The 23,138-nt window shown below is 34.8% G+C and overlaps 1 long non-coding RNA gene across 1 annotated transcript; it reads right to left on the bottom strand.

Moving 5' to 3' along the window:
• Window positions 1–923: 923 nt before the first annotated feature.
• LOC138331852 (uncharacterized) lies at window positions 924–19,347 on the bottom strand. Its single transcript, XR_011209731.1, has 2 exons — window positions 7,814–19,347; window positions 924–7,309 (listed from the first exon to the last, which is right to left on the bottom strand). It is a non-coding gene; the product is annotated as an uncharacterized lncRNA (long non-coding RNA).
• Window positions 19,348–23,138: the final 3,791 nt, after the last annotated feature.

Below are 23,138 nucleotides of genomic sequence, written 5' to 3' on the forward strand. Positions count from 1 at the left end.
TTTTTTAAAGAATACACTTTTAAGTAGTTAGCCAAGGGAAAATGCTTATAAACCGGAGGTCCCTCTCCCTGTCAACAAAGTCAAAGGAAGAGTTTCCAATCTCTATGTATATATGTTTCTGATGATGGTTTCTGATCATCATTAGATAGTGGGATATTCAAATCGCCTTTTGTCCATGGTCCATTCGTCCTGTCACAATTTTTGTTACCGCTATTTCTCAGAAAGCACTGAAGGGATCTGTCTCGCATTTCTTAAGTCGGTTCCCCTATGACTCTTATTGTGCATATTGCATTTTAGAATCGATCGGTAAACAAGGTGGTTGACAGACAGCCATCTTGGATTTTGATGGTTGAAGTTTGTTACCGTTACTTCTCAGAAAGTACTAAGGGATCTTTCTCAAATTTCATATGTACAATGTATGTTCCCTAAGGACCCTAGTAAATTTTCAGACCGATCCATCAACAAGATTCCCGACAGGCATCCATATTGAAAAGTAGAGAAAACATCTCTCTTTCCATTGTCAGACATGGATCCTTTTTTGGTCGGCGCGCCAATATCTCTTTGGGATCTCCTGTTTTATGTTACTATAGATGTACTCTCATAAACGGTTAGCGGTTTATGATAAGAGAACACCCAGATTTTTTGTGTTACATTTTGTATATCTCAATAACATAAAAAATATATATTCAAATTAATTCATAGAATTCAATTTACTATAGATAATCTCTTCGAAATTCCAAATTCATTTAGGGACACCTTTTTCTTTGAAATCATTTCGCCGTCGTATCAGCTAATCGGAAGCGCTGTTACAAATGGCAACGTCATTTTTTTAAAATGTCTTTTACAAACAAATGTAATTAATTTAATATGCAATTTTATTTTCTGTGTATCTTAACGTGAAGAAACAAGACTGAAACAGTTCATAAAACAACAAAGTTTAATTCCTCTAGTATAAAACTTACTACAATTCATTACTCAGACGTTCAAACAGCATTATAACCACATACAATCAGGGTTTATATCTGATTAATGTAAATTAAAGGTTTTTTATTTATCTATTATGGATAAATATATCAAAGAATTCCATGCGGAATAAGGAAAACATTTTTATGAAACATTTAAATCAATTATTTGTTCCAAATCAACGGACAAAGGATTAAAAATGAATACATATGTGGTAAAGTCATTTACAATAAAAAAAAAACAATACAGAATATAATTTTATGTACAAATGATCACTGGCCTTGAAAACGCTTCCTACTTGTTCTGTGCATGCTTTTGATCGGTTCTGATAAGCTTTCAATCATAAGTGGAGTAGCTGTTTTTTGCTCTTCAATTTTTGGGGTTTTTATTTTTTTACAATTGTCTTACTATTTGTTTTGTGCAGGCTTTTGTTCAGTTTCGATAAGCTTTCAAATGCATGTATATGTGCATCCTCGATACTCCAAGGGTTCCGATCACATACGATTTCTACACCCCTGGACTATCTCATAGCAAAACTGGAGGCAACTGGACAGAACAGGTAATTTAGTCCTTTGATGTACATCAAAAGAGCTGTATAACAGTACACTGTGGTTGACTGTGTGGCTTTGAAGTTGGACGTCGCTCTCTCTGTAGTCTTCAAAGGAAATCTTTGCAGGTCTGTGATTGGTCAGAAATTTTCTTCTGAACTGCCTTCAGTTTTACTATGAGATAGTACAGGGGTGGATATAACGTCAGTTATGGTAACCCCTGGAGTATCGAGGATGGTATATGTGTAGTATCTGTGTGTGTGTTTCCCCCTTTTTACTTTACAAACGTGTACATGTCTGCACAAATTTTGTCAGTTGATAGATCTGTAGCAATTATCACACATTTTCCCAGCAAAACCAAGTTTTCTTTCTGTAATGATGTTACCTGTAGTAAACCACTTGTTTTCGCATGTAAAATGCTTTGAGTCTACATTACTTACAATTAACCATGCATTCATATTGACCTTGGTTTTTTCACAATTATTCGCGAGACATTTGAATTAGCATTGGACGATATGATGTGAAAATTTTTCTTGCGAAAATAAAGTAACTTACAGTAATTTCACTATACTTCCTGAATAAGCCCCAATGCCAGTATTCCGTCTTTGCATATTACAGAGTTGCTCCCTTGCCGGTAGGTATCAATTGTTACGTCATTATTTTGTGAGCACAATTCACGTCGTTTTCTCTGAAACGTATAACGTTATGCTCGTGAACACATGACGTCACAATCAATACCTACCTGCAAGGGCAGATAACTCTGTAATATGCAAATCAGGAATATTCCCGTCTTGATTACATTTTAGCAATCCTTAGGGTATATTTAAGAAGACATAAGGCGAACATGAAATCAGATCAACTCAAACTTTTAGTACATTTGTTTGCAATACTACCTATACTCTCTAAATTTGTTCTAGATTTTTAAGACAATGATACAACGTGTATACCACATGAAATAAAACATAAAATTGAATAGCCTTCAAATTACTTTGTGGTACGAAAAATTTGTGTTAAGCTGTTTTGATAATGATTGCAGTGATAAACTGATCAAATTTCTTTTGTTTTTATTTAATGGTTTCAGATCAAAAATAAATACATCAGAAGTTTTACATGGTGAAAATACATTGTAAGGTGGTATCTCTCACAAAACACAAAACTGATAACATATGAATTTTCTTTCAGTTTTGTTACTCTTAAAATTACCCAATCTGGACCCAGTTTCATGAACTTTCTTAAATTTAAGGAATCCCTTAACTTAAAATTTTTCCATGGGAAATCATAACATACCTTATAATTTTTATCTTTACTTTTGTAATGCTTTTCTATGAGGAAATTTAAGTTAAGGAATTCCTTAAAGTTAAGAAATGTTCATAAAACTAGGCCCTATTATAAATTTTGAACACAATTTCATGGTAAATATTTTCTCGTACATGACATGTATTTAACCAAAACTAGGTCATTAATTGTATATGTACAATATGTAACACAATTTTATTGGGTCAATAATTGTATATTATTTGTATTATTTAACACAATTTTTGATATATTGCAATTGTAATTAGTTAGGCAAGCATAGTTAATCATTGCTAGGATTAATATATAAAGACTTCGCTTGGGATAATATCAAATACAACAAAAAATAAAGAATATTCAAACAAGCACTACATCTATACATCATTGATACAAGAAGGATACATTATATAAATCATGCATTAATCAAATATCAGGTTTAAATCTAGCACCTTGTGTAATTCTAGAGTGATTATTCCCTGATATCATCTTAAAACTATGAAATCATGTCCTGGTTCTAGAATATTCCATGTCTGGAATATAACCAGACGTAGGCTGAAGATTGTGCTTCAATACCTTTGGGAGTCAGGAGTCGCTACTGTACATGATAGGAATTCTGATCCCAATTCCTGAACATTGATTGATTTTATAACATTCAAACTGGTACAATGTACAATAACTCGAAATACTATGTATTTATTATATTAGGTATATAGTACATGTATATTTAGTAACATATAATTATGCTCTTTTTTATGTCATAATAAACAAAGAATATACCCCATATTGCATGTTTGCATTTCGAAACAAAAATTGCAATTACTTGTAATTTGTTAACATATCTACTTTCATTTTTAATATGACATTAAAAAGATGAGATAAGAATATCAAACATTCCATCAAATGTTAAGAAATACAGTGTGTCATATTTACAGTTAAATACTTATATATTTGAAATCTGATTTTATCAAAAGGCACTTCCCAAAACAATAACCTAATTGAATTGGAATAACTGATTTGGAAAAAACCAGGAACACCACTGAAGTTAAACATGTATCTATAGAAATAGTAAAATCCAACAACAGCATCTATAGTCATATTTGATAGCATAGAACTATGGAAACCAAAAATAACAACACAGGTTACAATAGCAATCGTAAGTACCATAGTTTCTGTAAAGTACCCATGTAAACAATACTTCACCTATGGAAAACGCAAAACAGTACTTGTTGTTAGATAGACAATAACTAATATAGTAAATATATATATATAATACAGCAACTCAAAGGCAGAATACAATCAAATATGTCTTGTAAATAAATTAAATTAACTTAGGAAATTTCAAAGAGAGGAACCATGTCTTGAAGTAGATTAACAATTTAGAGTTTCAAAGAAACTGTAACAAATTTTCAAACACCGTCTATAAAAACAACCCTTGTTGAAAATGGAATCTGAATAAACAAAACAAAAACTGGAGAAATAACAATGTATAAATCATATCATTGGCACTTAACAGATCTCTGGAATTGCACTACAAGTGAAAATATTTGGCAAGAATCAAACACAAAGTCCTTCTATAGTTTAACTAGGACATAAAATATATATATTGTGCCATTTTGTATCTATTTTGTTATAATTAATTTTTATTTGTTTTCATACTTAAACAAATTCTCTGATTGGCAGATTCTTTTCGTCATATATTATGAAGAAAAAATCCGAGAATGGCGCGAAAATCTGACGTAATCATGGCATTACAATAGAGACGTTGATGTTGCGTATTGATTTAAAAAACATATTCCATTGAAAAAGCAATGGAATCGTATGCTAAAACTTATTTTATGCTCTCAAGTAGTCTGAAAAATTAATTATAAGCATTGATGTAACTATTTTTCAACTTCATCGGGTTATGAAATAAATTTTGTTAGCAAACTTTTATGAGAATTCGCTACGTGAATTCACACAGTTTGCAAACAAAATTTCTTTCATAGCCCTATGAAGTTAAAAAAAATAGTAACATCAATGCTTAATTAATTAAATTCTGCAACATAGGAATTTCAGAGCAAGTTTCATTACCATACCATCTATCCCTGTACAGTATCCACACTAACTATGACCCATGTCATCCTTGATTCTCCAGGGGTTACTATCACTTTTGTAAATATCCACCCCTGAAGTATATCGTAGGAAAACTGAAGGCAGTACAGGGGTTAAAAAACTGGCCAATTACAGTCCTGAAAAGACTTTGTTTGAAGATTATGGAGACAGTGACGCCAACATTCAAAGCCATACAGTCAACAACAGTGTAGTTAAAGGGACAATTCATTCTACGAGAACATTAAAATTAGTATATATATCGGAAAACCCCCAGTTCTAATGGGAATTAGATCAGTCGGGTTTTACTGTGATATGTCAGAAAATCCCATGGTGGTGAAATGCGTGTGAAATGTTCAAACTCACTCGCTGTCCGCCATTACAAATTGTGGTCGAATATCTTGTATGCCGAACCCAGTCCCTTGCTCGTAGAGTAATGCTACTTTTGTCTAGAACAGCTCAAATCGCTCTGACAGAAATGTTTTTACCTTATTAGGTGAATTGTCTTGCCTAAAAAATCATTATATCACCTCCACAGTGGTTGTGTAGTTCATTTGTTTAACGTGCGTGACTTTGGCTCGGATATTGGTACAGCGTACATACATATGTATTGTACCTGCTTAATCGTATTGATCAACGATTTGTAATTACAACGGTATCAATTAAAATACTAAACAATGACGTGGAATTTGTCAATATCTTATGTTATATGTTTCATAAGAAATGTAGAACAATACATTTATGCCATATTTTGCTTCTTGGTTATGTAAAAGAATTAGCGTGAGTGAATTGCCCCTTTAAGATATTCAACACTTTTGATGTACATTGAAGGAACAAACTACCTGTCTCATCTGGTGTCACATACAGAATCATTAGTTTTGCTATGTATAACCAAGAGGTTGATAAAAAGAGTGACAGTAACACCTGAATATCGAAAATAGACCTACATATACTGGGAAAATTATATAGTAATCAATCACAAGGCTATATACATGATTTTATTTCAAGCCTGATTTTGAATTCAACAGATTAAATGCAAAGATGATTTAGTGTATTACGGCAGAGAGAACTAAAAATCTAAAGGCCTAGCTTTCAACAAAAAGAGCATAGCCATGTAACAATGCCATCAAAACATGTGAACATACCTTTCATTGAAATTTAATTAATTCAGTACTTTACAGAAAACAATATCATGCAGCCCATGCAGCCCACATGTACAAGTATATGTAACAAACAACTTCCAGTAAGGGATAAACACTATTCTAAAATACAGAATGTGCATAAACCACCAGGGATAGGAATAACAAGATGGCTACTAAAGTGTATATATAAAATACAAAATATTATCAAATACTTAAAGAACAGTTTCTATGTAAACTAATTCATTATGAAATTAATACTATAATTAGAAACATTTGATAAGGATTATATGGTTCTTGGGAGGCTATTACATATTGTCATATATATTAATAGTATTTTTATAAATCCAGAGCTATTACATAGTATAGCCACATGTAATGTTTATACAGAAGCAAAGTTACAGTTTTACATCAGGTCGCTATGGAAACATCAGAATGACTATCAAATGATTGTGATAGAAGTAAAAGACTCCTAAAAGTTGCCAATGGAAATGAAAACAATATTGGTAGGGATATTTGCGACTAACTACTGTATATAATCTACTTTATTTTCGCATAGGCAATATTTCGTGTCTATATTGTTTTCAAATATTTGCAAAGACTTAAATTCAGTATCAGGGACTCTTTCAAACAACCATACATTCATATTTTTGACGTTTTTTTTTTTAATTATTTAAAATCATCTGAACCTATGTTCAAGCTCTATCATGAAATTATGTAAAAAAACTTTTATTTCGAGTCAATAATTGGTAATACTGTAACTGATGATATAATGCCGTAATTATTATACTAACTTAACATAAATCACATCTGGTAAAATCTAAATATAACATGTTATACTCTACACTAGGCTTATACCGTATTTGACCCAATAAGACCCTATGTCCCTATAAGCCCCCCTCCTGCATTTGAGGCCTTCATTTCAATTGCACAGGACCAAAACTACCAAAACTTTATAGGTTTGCAATAATTTTGTCTTATTAAGCACCTTTCCAGTTTTTAAATGCCCTGGGCACTTATTTGGTCAAATACAGTATTAAACAAATTATTGATAATGCCATCATGGTTTAAACATAATTAAAATCTACTTTCTTTCAAACTTTGTAATGAAACACAAGGTCATCATCCAATAAAACAACACAGCAGTATACATGTGTCATGTTCATTCTGTTGTAAATGTAGAGACTATATTTGTTGTAAGTGGGTTGTTCTCTCTCTATGATATCTGGATTTACACTGAAGTCCATAAGTGGTTGTTTCATATTTTCATGATTTAATCTAAAACAAAAATGAATAAAATTCAATACTTATTCCTGATGTTCACAAGGCGAATTCCCCACTTAATTCAATCATGATTCACCACTGGACTTAATTCAATCATGCACTACTGGACTTAATTCAATCAAGATTCACTACTGGATTTAATTCAATCATGATTTAACTCAACCAAACTTAATCATGATTCACCAATGAACTAAATATTAATTCAAATATGGTTCACTACTGGACCAATGATATTAATTCAATTATGATTCACCATTGGACTAATTATTACACTACTGGACTTAACTCAATCATGATTCAACTCAATCAAACTCAATCATGATTTACCATTGGACTAATTATTAATTCAATCATGATTCACCACTGGACTAAATTATTAATAATACTATACTGAATTCAATCATGATATTGATTTGTACATTTTGTTGCACACAAGGTCATTTTTTCTTGTCATAGAAGTAATATAAATAATGTTTCTGTGATTACAGGTATACATACTTTAACTTGATATGTTAACTATTCTGTCTGGTCACAGCTGCCTTCGTCCAAATTGTTATTGTTCTTTATTTTCAGTAATTTCTCTGCCTCGTCAGGATTCAACTTCTCTTCCTTTACAACTGGCAATGGCTTCTCATTAGGACTGTGAAATGATTTCTCCCCAGGACTATGAAAAGATCTATCAGTAGGACTTTGAAATGATTTCTCCCCAGGATTGTGAAATGTTCGCTCTCCAGGACTGTGAAATAATTTCTCCCCAGCATTGCGAAATGATTTTTCTGGTGATGTTGTCTTGAGACCACTCTGAGTAGTTGGTACAGGAAACTTTTGAAGAGGAGTGATCTCCCCTGATAGGAATTTTTCGACTTTGTCCACACAGGCATCCTGGTAGTCATGCACCCACCTTAAAGAACAATATTCATTATATAAATTTGAGGATTATTTTTAGGTATTGAAATCTCTGTTATAAATAACTTAAATATGACAAACTTTTCTTAAAACACTTGTTGATTAGTACATGATTCTTATATTCATAACCAAGCAGACATTCAACTCATTCGCCCTGAAACTTTTATAATTACCATATAGCCAGTTATTTTTGCGAGCCAAATTTTTTACAATTTGTTCTAAAATCAGTATTTAATTATAGTGGTTTCAAGTGTTCACGATTCGGAATTACGGTTATACATGTATATGATTTAACCCCATTTCTTTATATTTCGCTGATCAAATATGCGAGATCATAGCAATGTCCCCCGAAATAGTGAAAATATCATCGGCCGGACATATTACTGGCTATACGGTAACTGTTCCAGGTTTTGTTTCAGACGAGTTCCAATGTGTTTTCAGGAGTGAATGAGTTAATACTGTACAATTTCTTGAATGATGTTCAGGGTCCTTCATCATGACCCTAATCCTTCACATGTAGCCATGCCCAATGCAAACGGCACAATATCAAGCTTCAGCTCTCACTGTGGCTCTTCAAGCCTTCATGGTTATTGAAGCTCTTTGAAGCATGCTGATGAAGCCCCTGGTAATAACAAGCATGTGGAAGACTTGGTGTCTTAGCTTTCCTTCAATCATACTACACCAAACTCTCGAGAGTCTCAAGAAAATTCTGACACTTTTCTTTCATGGCTGTCAATCATAAGTGGGTAAAAGTTTTAGACCCTGTTTAAACTAGTGATATTATGTATGAATATATATATAAATCACTTCATAGGTGTTCTTCAACATAACTTGGTTGATATAAAGTGTTTACATTGCATTGGACCTAAAACAACTTATTACTGCTGACATGTAGATTGTTGTGTTGTTTGTAACTTTTGGCAAAATATGCAAAAAAACAAGAGGCCCATGGGCCTTAACGGTCATCTGACTCATTGCAAAAAACAACAAAGTCACAGTATAAAGTATTGGTTAACGATTAATATAAACAATACAAGGAACTCCTTAGTTGAATATGTAAGTTTCTGAAATAGGTAAATGTCATTCGTTGAACAAACTTGGTAGCCCTTCATCCATATATGGTTGTAACCCATTTACGGATTTTAAAGCCAAATTTCAGCAAAGCTTCCATTTTGGACATCCGCCATACTATCCCCATGGGTCTTAGCTCGGTCCTTTATAAAATATGATTGTCCTCACTTAAAGTTCCCCTTCAGAATCAATTAAAACCCCTATAGACCAATTTTCCTTGAGATCGGAGACTGAAACCTGAAAACAGGAAGTGGGCCAGCGGCCATCTTGGAAAACCAAAGTCTTAATGAAAATGTTTGCATGTTGTTTGGCATTAATTTTAACCCCTATAGACCAATTTTCATTGAGATTGGAGACCGAAATCTGAAAACAGGAAGTGGGCCAGCTAACATTAAGAAAATTTGCCCTTTTGGGGCCCCACACCTCAGCCCCTAGGGGTCGGACCAGACTCATATATATAAAATATGATTGTCCTTCCCCAATGATGTTTCACACCAAATATGGATGAAATCCATCCAAGGATGAAGGACTAGTAGGATTTTAAAGCTTAAATTAAGAAAATTTGCCCTTTTTAGGCCCCGTCCCTCTGCCCCTAGGGGTCGGACCAGGCTCATTTATATAAAATATGATTGTCCTTCCCCAATGATGTTTCACACCAAATATGGATGAAATCCATCCAAGAATGAAGGAGGAGTAGGATCTAGCTTAAATTAAGAAAATTTGCCCTTTTGGAGCCCCGCCCCTCTGCCCATAGTGGTCGGATCTATTTCATTTATATAAGATATGATTGTCCTTCCCCAATGATGTTTCACACCAGATATGGATGAAATCCATTCAAGGATGAAGGAGGAGTAGGATTTTAAAGCTTAAATTAAGAAAATTTCCCCTTTTAGAGCCCCGCCCCTCTGCCCCTAGGGGTCGGACCAGGCTCATTTACATAAAATATGATTGTCCTTCCCCAATGATGTTTCACACCAAATATGGATGAAATCCATTCAAGGATGAAGGTGGAGTAGGATTTTAAAGCTTAAATTAAGAAAATTTCCTCTTTTGGAGCCCCGCTCCTCTGCCCCTAGGGGTCACCAGGCTCATTTATATAAAATACGATTGTCCTTCCCCAACAATGTTTCACACCAAATATGGATGAAATCCATCCAAGGATGAAGGAGAAGTAGGATTTTAAAGCTAAAATTAAGAAAATTTGCCCTTTTGGGGCCCCACCCCTCAGCCCCTAGGGTTCGGACCAGGCTCATTTATATAAAATATGATTGTCCTTCCCCAATGATATTTTACACCAAATATAGATGAAATCCATTCAAGGATGAAGGAGGAGTAGGATTTTAAAGCTAAAATTAAGAAAATTTGCCCTTTTTTGGGCCCAATCCCTCAGCCCCTAGGGGTCGGACCAGGCTCATTTATATAAAATATGATTGTCCATCCCCAATGATGTTTTACACCAAATATAGATGAAATCCATTCAAGGATGAAGGAGGAGTAGGATTTTAAAGCTTAAATTAAGAAAATTTGCCCTTTTTGGGCCCCATCCCTCAGCCCCTAGGGGTCGGACCAGGCTCATTTATATAAAATATGAATGTCCTTCCCCAATGATGTTTCACACCAAATATGGATGAAATCCATCCAAGGATGAAGGAGGAGTAGGATTTTAAAGCTAAAATTAAGAAAATTTGCCCTTTTGGGGCCCCACCCCTCAGCCCCTAGGGGTCGGACCAGGCTCATTTATATAAAATATGATTGTCCTTCCCCAATGATGTTTCACACCAAATATGGATGAAATCCATTCAAGGATGAAGGAGGAGTAGGATTTTAAAGCTTAAATTAAGAAAATTTCCTCTTTTGGAGCCCCACCCCTCTGCCCCTAGGGGTCGGACCAGGCTCATTTATATAAAATATGATTGTCCTTCCCCAATGATGTTTTACACCAAATATAGATGAAATCCATTCAAGGATGAAGGAGGAGTAGGATTTTAAAGCTAAAATTAAGAAAATTTGCCCTTTTTTGGGCCCCATCCCTCAGCCCCTAGGGGTCGGACCAGGCTCATTTATATAAAATATGAATGTCCTTCCCCAATGATGTTTCACACCAAATATGGATGAAATCCATCCAAGGATGAAGGAGGAGTAGGATTTTAAAGCTTAAATTAAGAAAATTTGCCCTTTTGGGGCCCCACCCCTCAGCCCCTAGGGGTCGGACCAGGCTCATTTATATAAAATATGATTGTCCATCCCCAATGATGTTTCACACCAAATATGGATGAAATCCATCCAAGGATGAAGGAGGAGTAGGATTTTAAAGCTAAAATTAAGAAAATTTGCCCTTTTGGGGCCCCACCCCTCAGCCCCAAGGGGTCGGACCAGGCTCATTTATATAAAATATGATTGTCCTTCCCCAATGATGTTTCACACCAAATATGGATGAAATCCATTCAAGGATGAAGGAGGAGTAGGATTTTAAAGCTTAAATTAAGAAAATTTCCTCTTTTGGAGCCCCGCCCCTCTGCCCCTAGGGGTCGGACCAGGCTCATTTATATAAAATATGATTGTCCTTCCCCAACGATGTTTTACACCAAATATAGATGAAATCCATTCAAGGATGAAGGAGGAGTAGGATTTTAAAGCTAAAATTAAGAAAATTTGCCCTTTTTTGGGCCCCATCCCTCAGCCCCTAGGGGTCGGACCAGGCTCATTTATATAAAATATGAATGTCCTTCCCCAATGATGTTTCACACCAAATATGGATGAAATCCATCCAAGGATGAAAGAGGAGTAGGATTTTAAAGCTTAAATTAAGAAAATTTGCCCTTTTGGGGCCCCATCCCTCAGCCCCTAGGGGTCGGACCAGGCTCATTTATATAAAATATGATTGTCCATCCCCAATGATGTTTCACACCAAATATGGATGAAATCCATCCAAGGATGAAGGAGGAGTAGGATTTTAAAGCTAAAATTAAGAAAATTTGCCCTTTCGGGGCCCCACCCCTCAGCCCCTAGGGTTCGGACCAGGCTCATTTATATAAAATATGATTGTCCTTCCCCAATGATATTTTACACCAAATATAGATGAAATCCATTCAAGGATGAAAGAGGAGTAGGATTTTAAAGCTAAAATTAAGAAAATTTGCCCTTTTTTGGGCCCCATCCCTCAGCCCCTAGGGGTCGGACCAGGCTCATTTATATAAAATATGAATGTCCTTCCCCAATGATGTTTCACACCAAATATGGATGAAATCCATCCAAGGATGAAAGAGGAGTAGGATTTTAAAGCTTAAATTAAGAAAATTTGCCCTTTTGGGGCCCCATCCCTCAGCCCCTAGGGGTCGGACCAGGCTCATTTATATAAAATATGATTGTCCATCCCCAATGATGTTTCACACCAAATATGGATGAAATCCATCCAAGGATGAAGGAGGAGTAGGATTTTAAAGCTAAAATTAAGAAAATTTGCCCTTTTGGGGCCCCACCCCTCAGCCCCAAGGGGTCGGACCAGGCTCATTTATATAAAATATGATTGTCCTTCCCCAATGATGTTTCACACCAAATATGGATGAAATCCATTCAAGGATGAAGGAGGAGTAGGATTTTAAAGCTTAAATTAAGAAAATTTCCTCTTTTGGAGCCCCACCCCTCTGCCCCTAGGGGTCGGACCAGGCTCATTTATATAAAATATGATTGTCCTTCCCCAACGATGTTTTACACCAAATATAGATGAAATCCATTCAAGGATGAAGGAGGAGTAGGATTTTAAAGCTAAAATTAAGAAAATTTGCCCTTTTTTGGGCCCCATCCCTCAGCCCCTAAGGGTCGGACCAGGCTCATTTATATAAAATATGAATGTCCTTCCCCAATGATGTTTCACACCAAATATGGATGAAATCCATCCAAGGATGAAAGAGGAGTAGGATTTTAAAGCTTAAATTAAGAAAATTTGCCCTTTTGGGGCCCCACCCCTCAGCCCCTAGGGGTCGTACAAGGCTCATTTATATAAAATATGATTGTCCATCCCCAATGATGTTTCACACCAAATATGGATGAAATCCATCCAAGGATGAAGGAGGAGTAGGATTTTAAAGCTAAAATTAAGAAAATTTGCCCTTTTGGGGCCCCACCCCTCAGCCCCAAGGGGTCGGACCAGGCTCATTTATATAAAATATGATTGTCCTTCCCCAATGATGTTTCACACCAAATATGGATGTAATCCGCTCAAGGGTTAAGGAGGAGTAGGCTTTTGTATAAATAGTCTTACGCACGACGCACGGCGGACGGCGGACGGCGCACGACGACGGACGAAACACGATGACAATAGGTCATCCTGACCTTCGGTCAGATGACCTAAAAATGTACATTTCAGTTTTGAAAGTCCACCAAATAACCATGTTACATGTATATGGTCCCTACATATTTCCTGAACAATTTTGAAATCCAGACTGGTATTATGAGACCATATTACCTGTCCATCAATAACTAATTATCTAAGGGCCACACAAAGTAGGAAATTAATGAAGACTTGGGATATACTGCATAGAAAATAAACAAACACATCATACATGTACCGGTAGTTTCATTTATTTGATCAGAGGAAATATACTTCTGAAAAGACTCTCAAATATTTTCCCATTAAAAATCACAGACAGATTAATTGTTTATCTACTCTAGATCATGACACACCTCCAGTTCATAATTACATTATGTTGGCGCAGCCGGATCACAAAATAATAATTGATATTATGCATTTTCTGTAAAAACATGTTTCCTCACAGTAGACTAGATTTTCAGGTAAATACTACAAGTTCAGTTATAAGCAACAATTTTTTTGGTGATATCATCTTTTCCTATTACCATGATGCAGAGCAAAATGATCAGCCAGTAAGCACATTTAATGTAATTTAATCACATCTTTTGTTTGTATGAGCGTTGTATAAATATATCATTCTGAAAAGTGATAAATACATTGTATGTAATTTTTAAGTATCAGGTAATAAACAATGAATCGATACCTGCTTAAAAGAGCAGAAGTCTAAATAGATCAACAAAAGTTAATAATAAATGTGAATTAACACCTATACTAATGCTGAGGATGATTTCTGTATTTCTACCTATTACAGAGTTATCTACCCTTATAAGTAGGTATCATCTTTTTTTTATTATTTAAGAAATTACGTTTGCAGCATAACATCATAATTTTCAAAGAAAATGATGTGAGAGTTACCCACAAAATAACAACACCAATATGGATACCTACCCATTAGGGACGTAACTCTGCAGTATACAAAGACAGAATAATGAAGTTCATGTGATAACAATTGTTTGACTATAAAATAACAAAAATTTGATTAACAATAAAATTTGATTGGAAGCAACAACAAGACAATTAAAGCATCTATATTTGATATACCGTATTCGCTGTGATTAGCACCCAGGGCGGTCATTAGTGTACCAAAATATATGTTGTAGACGAAAAAAGTCGGCCATATCTTCAAAGTTTTTCTGTACTCAGTCATGTTACATTAATCTGTTACAGTAAACATGATATGCCTTTTATCCTTTGAGATGCATTATTATGTTCTGATCCACAAGTAAAAGACTCACAAGCTCATGTACTATGGGATAAAATGCTGATGTTAGAGGCTTCAACTAAATCCATATGGGATGAGGTGTTTATACAGAAAATGGGAGGGGTGCTAGGGAAGGGTGCTATTTACGGCAAATATGGTAATAGCTATCGTGGTTGTTACATATATAGATCTGATCTTGATCAGAAATCATGCATATCTGCATGAATATAAAATAATGCTTTAAAAAAATTACTACTTCATTTCTCTGCATTCCATTAAAATTAACAGGAACCATCTAATATAATAATGCTTTTAAGAATGACTATCTCTTTTATCAGCATTTTATTAGAATTAACACGAAACATCCAAGTAAGTAATTTTCCCTGGATACATCAAAAACACAAAAACCAATGTCGGTTCCTATCTGATAATTAACCCTGATTAAAATGACATCACCTGTGATTATTTCTTTTACAATAATTGCAGCTCAGGAATATTGTAACTATTGTTATTATAGTATTTTTTCCCTAAACTTATAGATGGAATTACTTTAAGAAATATTTACACATTTTATTTTCTGCCTCTCTGTTTTAAAATAAACCCATATGTAAAATAGCACCCCATACATGTACATTTTACACAACAGGAATGGTTTGGCATGAAAAGAGCAATCCGGTATTACATGCAAGTAAACATTTCTATTTTTGCTTATAAAATCAAAAGTACCATGCTGAAAGGTGATAAGTACTTCTTCACTTAAAAAATTAATAATCATATAACATGAAAGCTAGTCTGATCATGGTGGGATATTCTAGGTACATGACATACCATAATTGACCCAATTAGTACCCATGTCCTATGAATGCCCCTTCTCCTTTTTGAGGCCTCAATTTCAATTGCCAGCTGGGCATAAATAAAGGCCAAAACTACACAAAACAGTACAGGTTTTAATAATTTCATCTTATTAAGCACCTTGGGCGCTTATTGGGTCAAATACAGATTAGTAGAAATAATTTATAATGAATTACACTCTATAATTTGGTGATATTCTGGACAGCACTGTCCTGTCAATCTGTCACAATATTACTACAGAGAATCTTAAAACAGATAAGGAGAATAGCGTAAATAATCACAATCTATTGAAATCGAACACAAAAGTCTCAACTTCCATTTTACAAGGAATTTGAATATTTCCCAATCTCATAAGAATAACCTAAAATTAATAACCCAATTATGGAATGTATTCAACGTAAATTACTGTTTGATTGTTTTTATCATGATCATAATTATTATTACAGGTATAGTAATTCAATTATAGTGTCCAACAAGCACCAAGAAAATAAAACAAGAGGCCAACAAGGCTTTAACGATCAAAAGTAATGAGGTCAAATTTTAAACTACTGAATTCTTTGATCTCGTTTCGCCCCACACGCTCAGTCCCTAGGGGTCGGTCAGCACTAACTAAGCCAATTTAATTTACATATCAATTTACTTTGTACAAAGTAATTCTAACCAAGCTGAAGAGCGAGTCATTTCCTAAAAAAGTCATCAGAATAATCATCAGAAATGTGTATTCCCTACAGAACCTATTATATACTGTTCTCTAAACTCGACCCTTCAATCTGCGAACAGTTACTGTATTGGATGAGCCACCACTTGACATTTGTGAGATGAGAAGAAGATATTTAAAGTTTTAAATCCATCTGACCTCTTTTGGCCCTTCTAATAAACCCCTGAGAGTTTGGAACCATGTATTCACAACATTTCATTGTATGTGCTTATTCACTATCAGTAGGTTTTGATAAGAAGTCGCAAATGTAAATTATTTACGAACACACAACGAATACATGTGCACAATGACCGACAAAAGGTAATTAGGATAGGTTACTCAAGACTTGTTCTCAGGTGATCTAAAAATTAAATTAAAAACTTCAGTATATGTATGTGTACATGTACTTTGTATGTACATGTACTATGTAAATATTTACTGTACTTCATAAGTATCTTGTAATAATTAAACACTAATCAACCTTTAATCATCTAAAAAGTTCTTCAAACATCTACCAACCAAACTAACATGCATCTTTCTGTAAAATATTGACAGAATGCCACATTCATCACATGTCCTGGAAATAACGACAAAGATACATGACATTGTATATAAATTCCATCGTGAACTTGCATTCGACTTATATCACCCTGTCGCCCTTTCCTCTATGTATCTCGGAATCATTTTGGCCTATTTGTTTGATGTACCTGCTCATCATTTTCACCAAATACATAAACATATTATATTTAAAATACAAATGGAACGACAAATCACCACTCTGGTTAAGGTTTCTCAAAAACAAAAGAAAAGACTGAAATCAAAACTTATTACTATTGAAAACCATCAGGTTTGATGAATTAATCTGTGAGAATCACCCAAATGGACAGACAAACATGTATGTTGTTCTGTGAGAATCACCCAAAAGGACAGACAAACATGTATGTTGTTCTGTGAGAATCACCCAAATGGACAGACAAACATGTATGTTGTTCTGTGAGAATCACCCAAATGGACAGACAAACATGTATGTTGTTCTGTGAGAATCACCCAAATGGACAGACAAACATGTATGTTGTTCTGTGAGAATCACCAAAATGGACAGACAAACATGTATGTTGCCTTATAATTTATGCATTGTAAATTTCTTGATTGTTATGCTTTTTGTATGTTTGGATGTAAAATATGTTTTTCTTCTTAATACATGCATGTAACTTATGTGAAAATTTCTGACTACAGTCAAATCTGCACTAAGGTTCATCTGTATATATACATGTATAACAACCAGCTGTATATATATATATATATATAGACTCCCTGTGCATTTTTATGAATGCGTATAGTCAGTTTTACTTTACTTAAGTTTCTTCCAGAAATCGAGGCCTGGAGTTGACAAGTTTGTAGTACACAATAAAGTCCCCGATGACTTTATACTCAGATTATTTTAAGCAAAAGCAGATTACCATCACTAAACCAAATGTCTATATATAGAGTCATTAATTCTTTTAGTTTTAATTCCCACATTTAACTCATTCACAACTAAAAACTCAAAATGAACTCTCCTAGTATTTGATATGGAAGAGTTCAATGTATCTCCAGGGAGTGAATGAGTTATATTATAAAAAACCCATTTAAATGGAAACGTTGATATGTGGAATTTCTTTAGTAAATTTCAACATAGTCCAGGAGAGCGTTAAACATGGTTGAAGCCTTGCGGAGCCTACTACGTGCACCACTGCCACCATCACCACCACCACTACCACTTTCGCTGAGGGACGTAGCGCTGTCACAGTCCCTGCTACCGCCCTCATCATCCATGCCCCTCCCGCAGCCCTCCACATTCATGCCCCTCCCATCGCCTTCTCCATTTGCCCCCCTCCGTGCACCAAACTTGGGAGGACTCTGACTTGGGGAGGGCGGGACTCGACGACCTTTCAAGAACGACTCTAGTTTAGACATGCAGGCCTCTTGGTAGTCGTGTACCCACCTACAGAGGAAACCGATATAACGCATTAGTCTACATGCAAGCACCCAAACCACATTGATCAATTAGTATAAAAAATCAGTCAAGCACCCAAACAACATTGATCAATTAGCATAAAAAATTAGTCAAGCACCCAAACCACATTGATCAATGAGCATAAAAAATCAGTCAAGCATCCAAACTACATTGATCAATGAGCATAAAAAATCAGTCAAGCACCCAAACTACATTGATCAATTAGTATAAAAAAACAGTCAAGCACCCAAACCACATCGATCAATTAGCATAAAAAACATCAGTCACGCATCTAAGACAGATTCCAGTTTCAGAACAACACACAAGATCGCATATATCCAAGCACCCAATTTATCTCTTATACCAAATTATCATAACAACCTGAATAAGCACAGGCAATCAAAAGGTTTCAGCTCCAAAAAGGTTTTAGCTCCTAACTCAAGCTCTTATTTAGCATAGATTCACGTATCAAACACGCATACATGCATAAAATTACGTAAACACAGCAAAAAACCAAAAACCACAAATTCAAACAACCAAACAACCAAACAACACAGATTCAAACTTCCAACCAACACAGATACAAACAACTAAACAATACAGATTCAAACAAACAACACAGATTCAAACAATACAGGCTAAAATAAGCACTTTCCATTGACAAGTTTAAATCATCAAATCACAAAAGGTCTGAAAGTAAAGCAAAACCTTACAGATCTGACAGACCTAAAACTAGCCATATTCAAAAGCTTGTTCTTATTGTGTTTCAAAATATGCTATTCTGCAGTTGTATATTACAAAAATATCTACCGTTGCGGGTAGGTATCGATTGTGACGTCACGTGTTTGCAAGCGTAACGTCATACATTTTGGAGAAAACGATGTGAATTACGCTCACAAAATAATGAGGTAACAATCATGCCTAACTGCAAGGGACCTAACTCTGTAATATGCAAAGACGGCATTGGACTGCTTTCAAATCTGACCCTAAATATGGTAACTGTGAGAAAAATCTAATCAAAGTCAATTTCTTCGCATGCAGAGAGGTTTTGACGGGGGATTTATTTTTCTATTCCATAAGAAATTATACCGGGTACATCAACACCATTTTTACCAACTTTAACTTTCATTGTCCGACTGTTCACTTTAAATATAAGATATTCTGACTTCCCTTTGTGTGACTCCGTTCACTTCGTATCACTCCGCCACTGACGGAGTGAAAAAAGGGAGGTAACTCTAAAGATCAGAATTGATAAAATAATATTACATGTTTGGTTTATAAAAAAATAAAATATACGCATTTTAAATAATATATTGGATTGGAATACTGTATATACAAAATTATTTGCGACATATGTGACGAAAGTGTACATCAATTTGATGAAGTCTGAATTTATCTTCCTCTTCTGCTGTTCAAATCTTCACATTTTCAAAACAAACTAGAACTGTAAGCTAATGACTGACTAATTCTCTTGCCCCCTGTTAGAGGTTTCTGACTTGTTCTTAAAAAATATCATGGTCATAGAGAATTTACATGCTGTCCGGCAAATTTTAACCTGTGTATAGTGACATGGTTACCATGGCAAGCTAAAATCTTTTGTTCTGGTTGAGATATTCCTGTCCACTTGACAGACCCGTGTAAAATTATATTAGACTTTATCTCTGTGTTTACCTGGACATGGTGATAAAGTACAAGCCGCGGTCTCGGTGTCACTTCCCCTACAGTATGATCCTCCGCCCAATTGAGCAGGACTGTCACATATCCTATTCCTTTTCTTCCCTCCACTTCCGCATGTTACCGAGCATGCGCCCCAGGAACCCCATGATCCCCATCCTCCATCTCCTGTAAAGGAACCATAGTTAGAAGAATATCACAATAACAATGACTACTATCTTGAAGGGAAAAAGCAATGATATTAGTGTAACGGGCAAATGGATATTATTCAACAAATAATTCCTATTTAACAATCTATAAAGGAATGCTCGGTATTACAAGTTGGTACATTTATTTTTATATACAATTGCAAAAACACAGTTAGTGTAAAGAGCTTTCGTGTCAAAAACTGGAATTATCATCAACAACTAGGTATTTACTAAGTATTAATCTATGTTCAAGAGACTTGCACTGTCTTCTTTTTTCCTGAATATGCTAATGAATTGTGAGCTATATGTTACAAGGATTTTTTACGGATAACATATACACTGCACACATAAGCACAAACAGAACACCTTCATAAGCATTTAACACCCATGCCAAACCATGTAGTAAGTGTTCTTTCAACTGGATCATGCCAAACCACGTAGATAGTGTTCGTTCAATTGACTAATGCCAAACCATGAAGATAGTATTCGCTCAAATGACTCATACAAAACATCTAAATAGTATTCGCTCAAATGACTCTTGCCAAACCATGTAGAAAGTATTCTCTTAAATGACTCATGCCAAACCATGTAAATAGTATTCACTCAATTGACTCATGCCAAACCATGTAAATAGTATTCACTCAATTGACTCATGCCAAACCATGAAGATAGTATTCGTTCAAATGACTAGTGCCAAACCATGTTGACAATATTCGTTCAATTGACTAGTGCCAGACCATGTATATAGTATTCGCTCAAATGACTCATGCCAAACCATGTAGATAGTTATTCGTTCAAATGACTCATGCCAAACCATGAAGATAGTATTCGCTCGAATGACTCATGCCAAACCATGAAGATAGTATTCGCTCAGTGCCAAACCATGTAGATAGTGTTTGCTCAAATGACTCATGCCAAACCATGTAGATGGTATTCGCTCGAATGACAAGTGTCATACCTTGTAGTAAGCGTTCACTGAAATAATTCATACCAAACCATCTAGAAAGTATTCGCCCAAATAATTCATGCTAAACCATGTAGAAAGTATTCGTTCAAATGACTGATCTAGATAGTATTCGCTCACATGAATCATGCCAAACCATATAGATAGTATTCGCTCAAATGACTCATGCCAGACCATGAAGATAGTATTCGCTCAAATGACTCATGCCAGACCATGTAGATAGTGTTCGCTCAAATGACTCATGCCAAACTATGAAGTTAGTGTTCGCTCAATTGAAAATCGATAACAAAATTTAGTATGTGAGTTGTGAATATGTACAATGTAAAAGTTTGAACAGAAAACATTTATGAATTATCCAAGCATCCAAAGACGTGGACACTTAAACACGTACAACACGTCAAAAACGTTAATGTTACTTCCCTATTTAAAACTAGACATTAAAGAAATAAAAAAAATCCTTTACTTTGTAATAAAGTTTCCATGATAAGCTGATGGAGATATTGATGAAGCTGAACCAACTTGTACTTACGAGAACATCTATATTTGTACTTACGAGAACATCTATAATTGACTTCGTGTATTTCTCTCCACCAAGTTGTCGTTAGTTCACAGTAGGTAAAGGCATCAGACTGACAATCATTTCCACATTTAAACTCACGCGCAAACTCATTCTAGAAAAAAAAGTATCAAATTATCTCTTTATCTAGCTTCATTACAAATCAATGAAGACAAAATTAAAATAATTCTTTTGTTATAAAATTCAGTTTATGATTATTACTGGTTTTAAACTTAGTTTAATGAACCTTTGAATAAGCAGGGCCTGATTTGTTATTTTGTACTTTTACTGTACATAACAGAAATTCTCATGGAAAAAGAACACATTGCTTCACTGAGCTATATTTTGGAACAGACTATCCGTTAACTGACAAAACATAGAAATGGTAAGAGACCCTCGATTGTCCTGTCGTATGGCAATCATAGTTATCATTTTCGATATGAAATAAAAAAAATGTGAATAATCCATTTAAAATGATAGAAATCGTCCTTGCTATATTCAAACCGATAAAAAAAACGGGGTTAGTACTATACAATCCAAAATATGTTATGTATTTGAGCTTTGCTTGTTTGCGTCTCAGTATCCACAATTTTATCATTAGTAACACTTAAAGTGATTCACAAAATACAATACGATGTCCTTAATCATTCATCCATCTTGCTTGTAAGGAGCATTTTGATTGGCTTTTAACAATTCCCCATAACATTAAACCTGACATCCGTTATACCATATGATTCGACTGGTTGATTCCACGATCTCCGAGAGAAAAACTCATTTCTCATCATAAACCGCCTCACAATTCAGGGTCCGCGACGAGTGGTTAAGATGTTCTGTCATATGTGATGATGATAATGATGAGGAATGATGATGATGAGGATGATGCAATAATTATGATAAAGATGAAGGTGGTGATGATGATGCTTAATTATGATGATGATATGAGAAAAGTGTTGTGAATAAGTGTGATAGTCATATTGAAAGTGAATAAGTATAAAAGTGTTTAGCGACATGTATAGTACTTTAGTTTATAGTATATGAAAAAAGGAACAAACACAAAAAAAAAAAAATGTCCTGACATTTTACCACTAGCGCTCCATAGGTCTCTTATCTAGTCTCTAGTTCTAATCCAATATGGGATAGTTGCAAGGCACTAACCGCCGGTCGGTGTTTAACTTTCCACCATCATCGAAACCTGTCACATCCTTTATTGACCCTTACTGCTAATAGAACGTTCAGTTTGTCAAACGAAACCAAAATTGCAATTTACTAACAATACACTTAGATGTGTGTTACGTTTTCATACAAAGCGAATAACCAGAACTAGATGACTTACTATGTTGTTACTGCTA

Source organism: Argopecten irradians, chromosome 9 (genome assembly GCF_041381155.1).
Source record: "Argopecten irradians isolate NY chromosome 9, Ai_NY, whole genome shotgun sequence".
Taxonomy (NCBI): domain Eukaryota; kingdom Metazoa; phylum Mollusca; class Bivalvia; order Pectinida; family Pectinidae; genus Argopecten; species Argopecten irradians.